This window comes from Erpetoichthys calabaricus, chromosome 16 (assembly GCF_900747795.2).
Source record: "Erpetoichthys calabaricus chromosome 16, fErpCal1.3, whole genome shotgun sequence".
Lineage (NCBI taxonomy): Eukaryota > Metazoa > Chordata > Cladistia > Polypteriformes > Polypteridae > Erpetoichthys > Erpetoichthys calabaricus.
In genome coordinates, this window is record NC_041409.2 from 54,614,700 (window position 1) to 54,624,608 (window position 9,909).

The 9,909-nt window shown below is 38.6% G+C and overlaps 1 protein-coding gene across 1 annotated transcript in view; it reads right to left on the reverse strand.

Moving 5' to 3' along the window:
- Positions 1–9,485, reverse strand: part of cep170bb (centrosomal protein 170Bb) — a 132,080-nt gene extending 122,595 nt beyond the window's left edge. Inside the window, exon 1 of the mRNA XM_028821984.2 lies at positions 9,204–9,485. The gene's annotated coding sequence lies outside the window, so the exon portion shown is untranslated. The remainder of the gene's footprint in view (positions 1–9,203) is intronic.
- Between the last annotated feature and the right edge of the window lie 424 nt (positions 9,486–9,909).

Here is a 9,909-nt window from a genome sequence, read left to right on the forward strand (position 1 = left end):
TCATGTGGGCAAAGCTAATTGTGCGGCAGCCACTGGATATAAGGGATATTGTGCTTAGGACCTTTTGTGATTGCCAGTTTTTGAGTGGTTCTATAAATTGGTCATTCTAATGCTTTTTGACCTTCTGCTTGCCTCTTTTGGAGCCTGTCTGAAAAAAACTTCAGAGGTTACTGCTTTCTGAGCAAAACTGATGAACGCTGGCTTTTGGGGTATGGAATTCAAGCCACAAACACAGAGAACAGAATAATACATACTTGGCAGACAGGACACACCAAAGTAGAGATGAGGACCCATGAGACGCAAGCAGAAATAACATAAATTTTACTAAAGTTTTACTAAAGTCTGCATATCAAAATGACAGTTAAAGCAGAGCACTGGTGAGAAACACAGGGAATGAAAAGCACTCTCAAAGCATTTAAAAATATGCAACACAAATAGCAGAATACAAAAGTGGAAGGCAAAAAGGTTCAAAACCAATAGAATCACAAATATGAGAACAATTTCACAGGCCTTCTAGGCAAAAAAAAAAAAAAAAACCTTCACTGATAGTTTCACATGAATTTTTGTTTTGAAAGCTCAACCCAAATCCCTGTACACGCATAATCAAGGAGCATTGGCTGGCAGACATATAAATACATGCATCTAAAAGAAGAAAAAATATAATGATTTAATTCCAGTTGTCTGTAAAAGGTATCCAGCAAGTAATGATAACCAGATATCCATGCATGCATGAGAAACATATACTACTCTAAATTGATGGTAATCGGGCCAGAAATCACACACAGGTCTCTGAAGCTGTAAAATACCAGCACAATGTTTAATGCATTAAGTGTGCAATTGGTTATTAGTAACCAAATGTTATCAATTAGGGGTACATGATAAATCAGCCATTAAAGTTTTATTGGCTGATAATGCAACAAAAAAATAAAAAAAACATTAGTATCATACCCAATGTCAATGTTACTTCTGAGATGCTAGATTGATAAGTTGACACATTATGTATTGTCACACACGTGCGACTAGGAGGGAGCTGAGTAGACCAAGTGGAGGTAATTACCTGCCAGGCCAGGGGGGTGGCGGGGTGAACTAAACCTACCTCTGTTATCTCTGCAGGCCAAATACGGGAAAACCTGCTTGATTCAATATCACTTCCGTTTCCGGCTCCGGCCAAATGACATCACTTCCGCTTTTTGGCTTATAAAGCCGTTCCTTTCACAGTATACACCACATGAGTAAGACTGCTCGCTAAACACTTGCTTGGCAAAACACTTGTGTGGTCATTTTTAAATGTGAATGCCAGAACAACAAAATAACAGCATGGAAAACTTGTTCTGTGTGGCTGGACACGCATACTGCCAGCCTCAAAGCTAAAGGTAGAAAACCTGGGGTGGCTAACCCTGTGTAATGCCCCTTTATTAGTTGAGCTGTTATTTTAAAAGGTTAAAGGAATACTCCTCTCAAAAATGATCATTTTTTAAATCTGTAACTTATACCTGTTATTTGTAGTGATGACTGAGAAAAAACATTTGATGTCACTTTTTTATGGAGAATGACATAAAAAAATACTAGGATTGAATGGCGAAACAAATATCAAAACGTTCAAAACAAATACTCTCAAATTACTTGTCATATACTCTACATGTCAAGTATCCAGTTGCACATCCAAACATATTAATTTTGGCTGAAATCTTGTTAAATGAACCATTTCCAGAAAAGTCGCTTGTGTGTTCCAATGTGATCAAACGTTTGAAGCAATAGGAACCAAAAGATTTTCAAAGAGTCTCCTCTTGCTGTAAAAATTTTAAATTAGATTTATTTACAGATGAACATCACAGCATAATAGTCTGTGCTTATTAATTCAGAAGGTGTATTTGCCATATTGGGTGATAAAATCATTTGCATTTATCTCTGGAAACCTTCAGAAATTTTACCAAAGCTTGGTGACTGCCACGGAAATGTTTTATATTACATAATCAATAATTTAAGGACTGCCTTGCCAGCAGCCTTTAATGGAACATGCTACAGAAAAAAAGAGCTCAAGTGTGGATAAATGGAGAATGAAGACCAGTTATATCAGAAACACTCAAGAAATGCCCTTGACAAAAGTCAGTTGTGAAAACACAACTGGAGTCTTCTGTTTCCATAAATAAGAAAAAAATTCTTCAAATTAAACACCCTGAATTTAGAAAAATTATAAATGTAAAAAAAAAAGTATTAACAATATACTATGCTTCTTGAAGCACATTCTTGCAAAATTGCTTACAAAAAGAAAGACTTTTTTAATAGCAATATCAGTTTATCATGCCTCACTGTGACTGCTCTTTATCTTTGGGTGATTCTGGTATGTATACGAGAGGTTTGTTGTATGTCATAACATCATAATATTTATTTATTTATTTATTTAATGACCTTCTCTAAAAAAGCTACATTTCCTCCTAGGGACAAATAAAATGCTACCTATAAATCTACAGACGAGCAATTGTCCCCTTATATTCACCACCACTTCCAACCACATCTTCCTGGTCTCACCCAGTAAATTCAGATCACAGTGTACCTTTTCATATCATTCAAATGGCCGAACTACCTCAGCCTGTTTCAGCTAGGAATACAACATATTGCAAATCCATTGTCATACTCTAAAGTTAAATTACCATCATCACATAAAACTCTGTACATACATCTGACCCCAACTACACTTTATCTTCTGTCTTTACTGACCACATATAGTGTTAATGAGGACATAAAGCTGTAGAATGGGTACAGATGTATGTAACTTGGCTTTAGGAGAAACATAAATGTGCATTCTGTAATCCAAAAATAAGCTGTACAATAAATATGTAGAGAACCAAGATTAAACACAATAAAATACGGAAACAAGTACAAGCAACAGCAAAAGCGCGACGTGCATTCTTTCTCCGATGTAGAACGCTCCTTATCATCTGACTTCACCTCTGTTATAGCGCGTCTTTATGTGCAAACAGCAGTATCACATGGGTGGATCATGAACGTGACTGGGAGAATAAAACTGAATTAAAAAAAAAAAAAGCTAACCTTTATAAGTACCATTAATTTACACCGTTACAGACTCAAATCAAATGTATGTTTTTATTCTAAAATAGTAAGAATAAGAGCAGCTAATTTCTCAAAATGGAGTTATGCAGGATCGAACTTGGGACCTTTTGATTACCAGTCGGCAGTTCTTACCATTACGCCACCAAAGCAGTCGTATTAAAGACGTGTCAATGTCGCACCCTAACGCAGGTTCTTTTTCTGCAGATATATCTATACTAATAAAAGGCAAAGCCCTCACTCACTCACTCACTCACTCACTCATCATTAATTCTCCAACTTCCTGTGTAGGTGGAAGGCTGAAATTTGGCAGGCTCATTCCTTACAGCTTACTTACAAAAGTTAGGCAGGTTTCATTTCGAAATTCTACACGTAATGGTCATAACTGGAACCTCTTTTTTGTCCATATACTGTAATAGAGTGCACCTCGATGGCCGTGGGAGGCGGACTTGCGTATCGCGTCATCACGCCACCCACGTAATCACGTGAACTGACTGTGAACAAAGTACGTACAAAACAAGGAAGAGCCCCAAAGAGCGCTGAAGAAAACATTCATTACACAATTGAGAAGGCAGCGAAACAATAAGAAGCGAGCGAGTGACGCATACAAGCATATTCATAAGTGCAGCTACTGCGGAAACAAAGCACGGTGTAAACCGTAAGTTTAAATTAAGTTTATAGAAACGCTCCCGCTACCGTTTGCAATACCATATTCGTGACATACAAGTTTAATGAGAAGACACGAGGTATAAACGAGACTTTGGATCACTTTGTAACTGAGTTAAAATTGCTGTAGCGAGAAACTTTTAAGTGCCGGGTCTTAGCTAACATTAAATTAAGCCGTGGACATCGCAACATCACACAAGTGAGCGGCTCACGTGAACTGACTGAACTTTGAGGCAAGATTGCCTTTCTCCTGTACAACTATACTTTGCATTCTCAACAGTAAGCTTGCACGGCTTGGTCATATTACAACCGGAGTGCTGAACTGACAACGTGGTATACAAACAGAACTATAACAATCGTAATAAATGAACAAAACAACAGCGGAGAACCCGTGGATTAAATAAAAAGGCTGCTTCCTTGGCGAAGCAAGGAAAAAGGAAGACCTTATATGGCGTTCGTTTATAAAACAGCGGAAAAGCTGTGTAAAGGCTGCTTCACAAAAAAACAGCAGAGCGCCTTATATGAGCAGGCAGTCAGCTAAAGAAGGGAATCAATAAATAACTATAATCGTAATAAACGAACAAAAAATAGCGGAGAATCCGCGGACTACATAAAGGAAATGGGTACCTGAACAGAACAGTGAGTCTCAAATAGCTACACAATAACTATAACAATCGTAATAAACGAACAATAAAACAATACAGAACCGCTAAGCTAGGAGAAAGGACGGCCTTATATGGCGTTCGTTTATAAAACAGCGGAGAGGCTGTGTAAAGGCAGCTTCACAAAAAAACAGATCCTTAACAAATTGTTATTGGTATATTTTCCCTCAATTTAAAAAGGTTTTCTTTTCTTCTTAATAAAAATTTAAAAGCAGTACTTCGCCGCTGCGACGCGTGGGGATTTGGATATATATATATATATATATATATATATATATATATATATATATATATGTGTGAATGTATGTATGTATATATGTAGATATGTATATATATATGTGTTTATATATGTAGATATATATATATATATATATATATATATATATGTAGATATGTAAATATGTATATGTATATATATGTGCCTGTATGTGTGTATATATATATATATATATGTGTTTGTATGTATGTATGTGTGTGTATATATATGTGTGTATATATATATATATATATATGTATGTGTATGTATGTATGTGTATATGTACATATGTATATGTGTGTGTATATGTATGTGTATATATATGTTGATATGTGTATATATATTATATATATATATATGTATATATATGTGGATGTGTATATGTATATATATATATATATATATATATGTATATATATGTATATGTAGATATGTGTATATGTAGATATGTATATATATGTTTACATAACCTCTTTAACACACTACTTCTCCGCTGCGAAGCGCGGGTATTTTGCTAGTTCTTGAATAAAAGCACACTTGTTTTGTTATACTTGTACCTTTTGTGAAAGTGTTTATTTGATATTTGGACTTCAGGCTTCACACATTATACGTTTCATTTCTACATTTTGTCAATTATTACTAAAACATGAAAAACGCTTGTTTTAACGATGTGTTTATACACATGAAATACATGTGTTCCAAATAACGATATAGTATTTACTCTATACAACTCTAAGCAACTGACACACAGTAAACAGACTTGAGCTGAGAAAACTTTGTGCGGCAGTGGGGGGATGTGATAGCAGGCTACTTGCTGCTTATTGACACATTTACAAGACAAAAGACGCTGATGAAGAGGTGCGAAGGGATTTAAGGTGGGACGGATTTACGAGTTTTTTCGTAGGCTTTGGTAATTCTAGTGTTGGGAGGAAGAGGGACGAAGCATGCCAAGAGGAAGAGTGGAGGCGGATGACAAGGGGAGAAGAAGAAGAAGAGGAGTGTATTTGGTGCTTGATGTACTGTGCTGTTGAGGGGAGCGAGGGACATGTGCTTCCCATGTGTAAATAAACGTGTGTTGTGCTGAACTCGTGTCTCTGCCTCTCTGTGTCTTGAGGTTGGGACAGCTAGAGCGCCCCTGGATTCCATAACATATAACTGAATTACAGTATAGAGAAGGAATATGGAATAGTGTTCACATGAAAGGAGTTATACAAAAAGCTCTTTATAGTTTTCATTTTCTATTTAACTGGTCCCTGAGCTGTGCTATTGTATCTAAGCTGCTGAAACAGTCAATCATTAGCCCAGTTCATCAGGTTTCCAGGCCAAGCAGTCTGAATAAATACAGGGCCATACATTAAATCTATACTTTTCTCCATGAGCATGGCTCATATGTCAAATAACTAGTTTTGGATTTTTCTTCAGCATTCAGTACCATCCAGCCTCACAAAGTGACTGAGAAATTAAACAGTATTACTGTTAACCCATTTATTACATTACAGATTCAGGACTTTCTTTTAAATCGTTCACAGAGTACCAAAGTACAGAACACTTTTTCAAAAGTCATTCTTTCTTTTATCACCTTTACTATTTACACTGTACACAAGTGACCTGAGACAAAACAATGACCACTGTTCCATTATCAAGTATGCTGATGACACCATATTGATAAGACACATATCTGCAAGGAAGAAAGACATTATTTAAATCAAGGAGACTGCGTAGTAAATTGGTGCAATTAAGAACTCTCTTACTCCAAATTTGAAAAAGACCCAAGAAATGAGATTTGAATTTAAAAAGGAGAAATTTGCTATAAGCAGTAACTGAATAGAAAACCTACATCCCAGATAATAATCTTATTAGAATATAAATTTAAAAAAACAAATAATCTAAATGCCACCAATGCTTTTTCACCATCCGTAAACTCAGACTATTTAAAGTGGACAAGGTCCTTTTATCACAGTGTGATTCAGTCTGTCATCACTTTCAGCTTCATTGCATGGTTTAGTGGTCTGACAAACCAAAATTTAAAACATATTCAGCAGATTACTAAACATGCAGCTTACATTTTTGAGGCGAACATATGATTTGGTAAGTCTGTGTTAGAGGACGATGGTGAAACTGATGGTGAAACATGACAACTGATGACAGACACACATGCCATGCAGAACTTTAAATAAGGAAGAATAGACTGTATGAAGACCCACACAAACCACTACAGAAATTCCTTTCTTCCCAGTGCCCTACATCTTTTTAATAAGGAACATTGATTATAATTTTAAAAAGAGAATTCCACAAGTATACAGTTTTTCATGACCATTTTAGATAAAAACGCACAATTAAACTGCCAGAAGTAGTTAACAACAAAAATTTGTTTTCAGATGATGTAAATATTTTAGAATTTCAGTGCAAATGGCTCCGACATCACTTTAAATCATTTGAATTTTTTTAAAGAGGAAACTAAAAGGGAAAACTTGGAGTTTATCAAATTCATTTTAGTTTGACTTCTAGTCTAAAAGAGGAGCAGAGGATGCCATTGTCACTTTCCTTCAACTATTATATAACCATTTGGGTGACAACTAGACTCACGAGAGGCTCCAGGTTGTAGACTTCATGTTTTACTTCCATCCAGCCCCACCTTCTTACAGACAGAAATACAAAAGGTTTTAATTTGAACTCCAGCTTGGTAAGGTGGCTCAATAACGTTTTAACAGACAAGAGTCAAAGAGTGAAAGTCAATGGCCATCTGTCTGACATGCTGTCCTCATCAACAAGGGTACCCTTGGGGGTCAGTTTTGTCTATTTTTCACCTCTCTTCGCCTTACTTCCTCTACACTATATTGCTTATTGCGGTAAATTTGAAAACAAGCTCATCTAAAAATTTGCTTGTGACTCAGTGATTGTTAACGTACTGAATGAGAATTAAACAATTCCTGGCCCAGTGGCTGATCATTTGGTTAACTGATGTAATTAGTAGTGGAGTCTTTTCTACACCTTAACATTAAAAAAGCTAAAGAACATATACAGTAAATGATTTCAGAAGTAAAACAGGTCACCCACAAGAAACAATTATCAAAGACAAGGCAGCGGAAATTGTTCAGTTATGAATATCTGGGGACAATCAACTTTTTAGGAAAACAAAGAAGCCATCTGCAATAAGGGACAGCAGTGTCTCTATTGTCTCAGAAAGCAGTGTCTGTTTTTAATGTGAGCCCTTCCATTATGTCACTCTTCTATAAATCTTGATACCGAGTCTGTCTTCACCTTTGTTCGGCTGGCCTGGTTTGGAAATCTTAATGTCAGCAAACAAAAATAGAATAAATCACATTGTAAAATGGTCTAATCTGACAGAACTGTTTAATAAACGAGTATTACAGAAAGCAGAGGACATTCTGTCAGATAGGACTCGCCCACTACATTCTCAATTTCAGTTGTCGCCATCAGCTCACAAATTCAAGGTTCCAATGATAAAAAGTAACCAGTACAAATAATCCTTCATCCCAAATACTATTAATCTTCTAAATAAGTTCAACTTATTACCAGTTAGAATTTGGATCACTCATCAGTGGAGACTTCGGTTTAATTATGTCTAACATATCTAATTTAATGTTTCACCGTATTATGGTCATTGCTATATTTTATTTATCTGTATTTAGTTTATGTTTGACAGTGGAGTTCTTCATTGATTTGTTTTTCAATATTATGTATGTCATGGTCTTGCTGTAAAAGCTGCTGACAAACCAAAATTTCCCTCTTGGGACTGAAACACTGAAAATTGAAATTACGTTTTAAACTGTCTTGTCTCTTTTTTTATGACTGTCTGTTACTGGATGAAACGGAGAAGGCACATTTCATGTTTTCTGGTGTAAACATGACTAACTAAAAACCTTGGTCCTGGATGTCTTAAGTCAAGCAGTGCAACTGGATTAAACAAATGCAAACTGTTAGAGAGAGACCCAGTGAAATAAAGGTGACGTTCTTGTCACCCCTTAAAATCAACATCAAGACAGGGATCTGTTTGACTACAGTGTGAATGGTCTCATCCTGACGTGGTGCTGAGGAATGCAATTCAATTATCCGCCTGAATATGGGGAAGGAGTGTGTAAATGACTGAGCTGCCCATAGTGGCCATCGCTCCCAACGGCCTTAAAACTGCTGGGTGCAAAGGCTACCGTCCAGCTAGAGGCTACGCAACCTTGCGCCCGACACCGCCCCGTAAAGCGGTGACAAGATGCAGAGATCTTTTCCTTTTTTGTGTCCTTACGTCCACACAGAGATGCTCCTCCTATAGACCCCCCTTCCACCTGTCAAACACCGCTTACTCCGCCATGACAAACCTAAAAAACCGTCCGTCCCCACCCCGGCGCCCTACTCCTCCTAGGTGTGCGCCGGCTGTCTGTCTGAGCCTGTGAACGAGCCGGGTGCTCCATTGTGCGTCTACATGGCAGCAGTGTGCCCATAAGGCGCTAGGCCGGGAAAACCTGAGGGAATCCAGCGGCGCATTGAACGCATCCAAATGCACCGTGAAGGCGAGCCGAGACAACGGCACCTACCTACGGAATCCAGGCGAGATCTCCACCCCACACAACATGAAGAGCTCGGCGAGGCGTCCTCGTCTTCTGCCAACGGGTTGCTGCCAACACGGTCCTTTCCGACTGCTTGCAATTGGCAGGGGGGGTGGAAGGCTGGAAGAACGAGCTGAGCAGGTGAAGCGCACACCCACCCACTCCCAGCGGCAGCGGCGGCCTCTCCGACTGCGAGACGGCGAGCGAACTGCGCAGCCTCGCCCCCGGGCTGCCAGCAGGTCGATGACGTCGCGCGCGCGCGCACACACACATACACACACATACACTCCTCTCTCCTCTTCTTCCCGCCCTCTAGCGACACACCGGCGTCACTGATCGAGTCGGGAGCGGAGGGAGCAAACGGTGTGCCGGCAGGGGCAGGGTAGGGTGGAGGGGAGATCGAGGCCCAGCCGACGAGCGCAGTTCAGGAGTGTAACTTAAACGGGAGCAGAAGGACAGAGAGAGCGCTCGCGCTTTCCGTCCGCTGCGATGAGGTGAGGAAAGAAACAAGGCTGCTGCTGGTTTGACGCTTTATCGTAAGAAAAAAATATTTGAAAAGCTGATAGGACCTGGACATTGGGCACTAAGAAATCAGCAGCATGGGGCTATCCATTGTGTCTTACGTGCTGCCCCAAGGGGTCCAGAAGTTTTAAGAGTCCCCCTTTCCTTGTTCAATACACATTTAACCTATCAA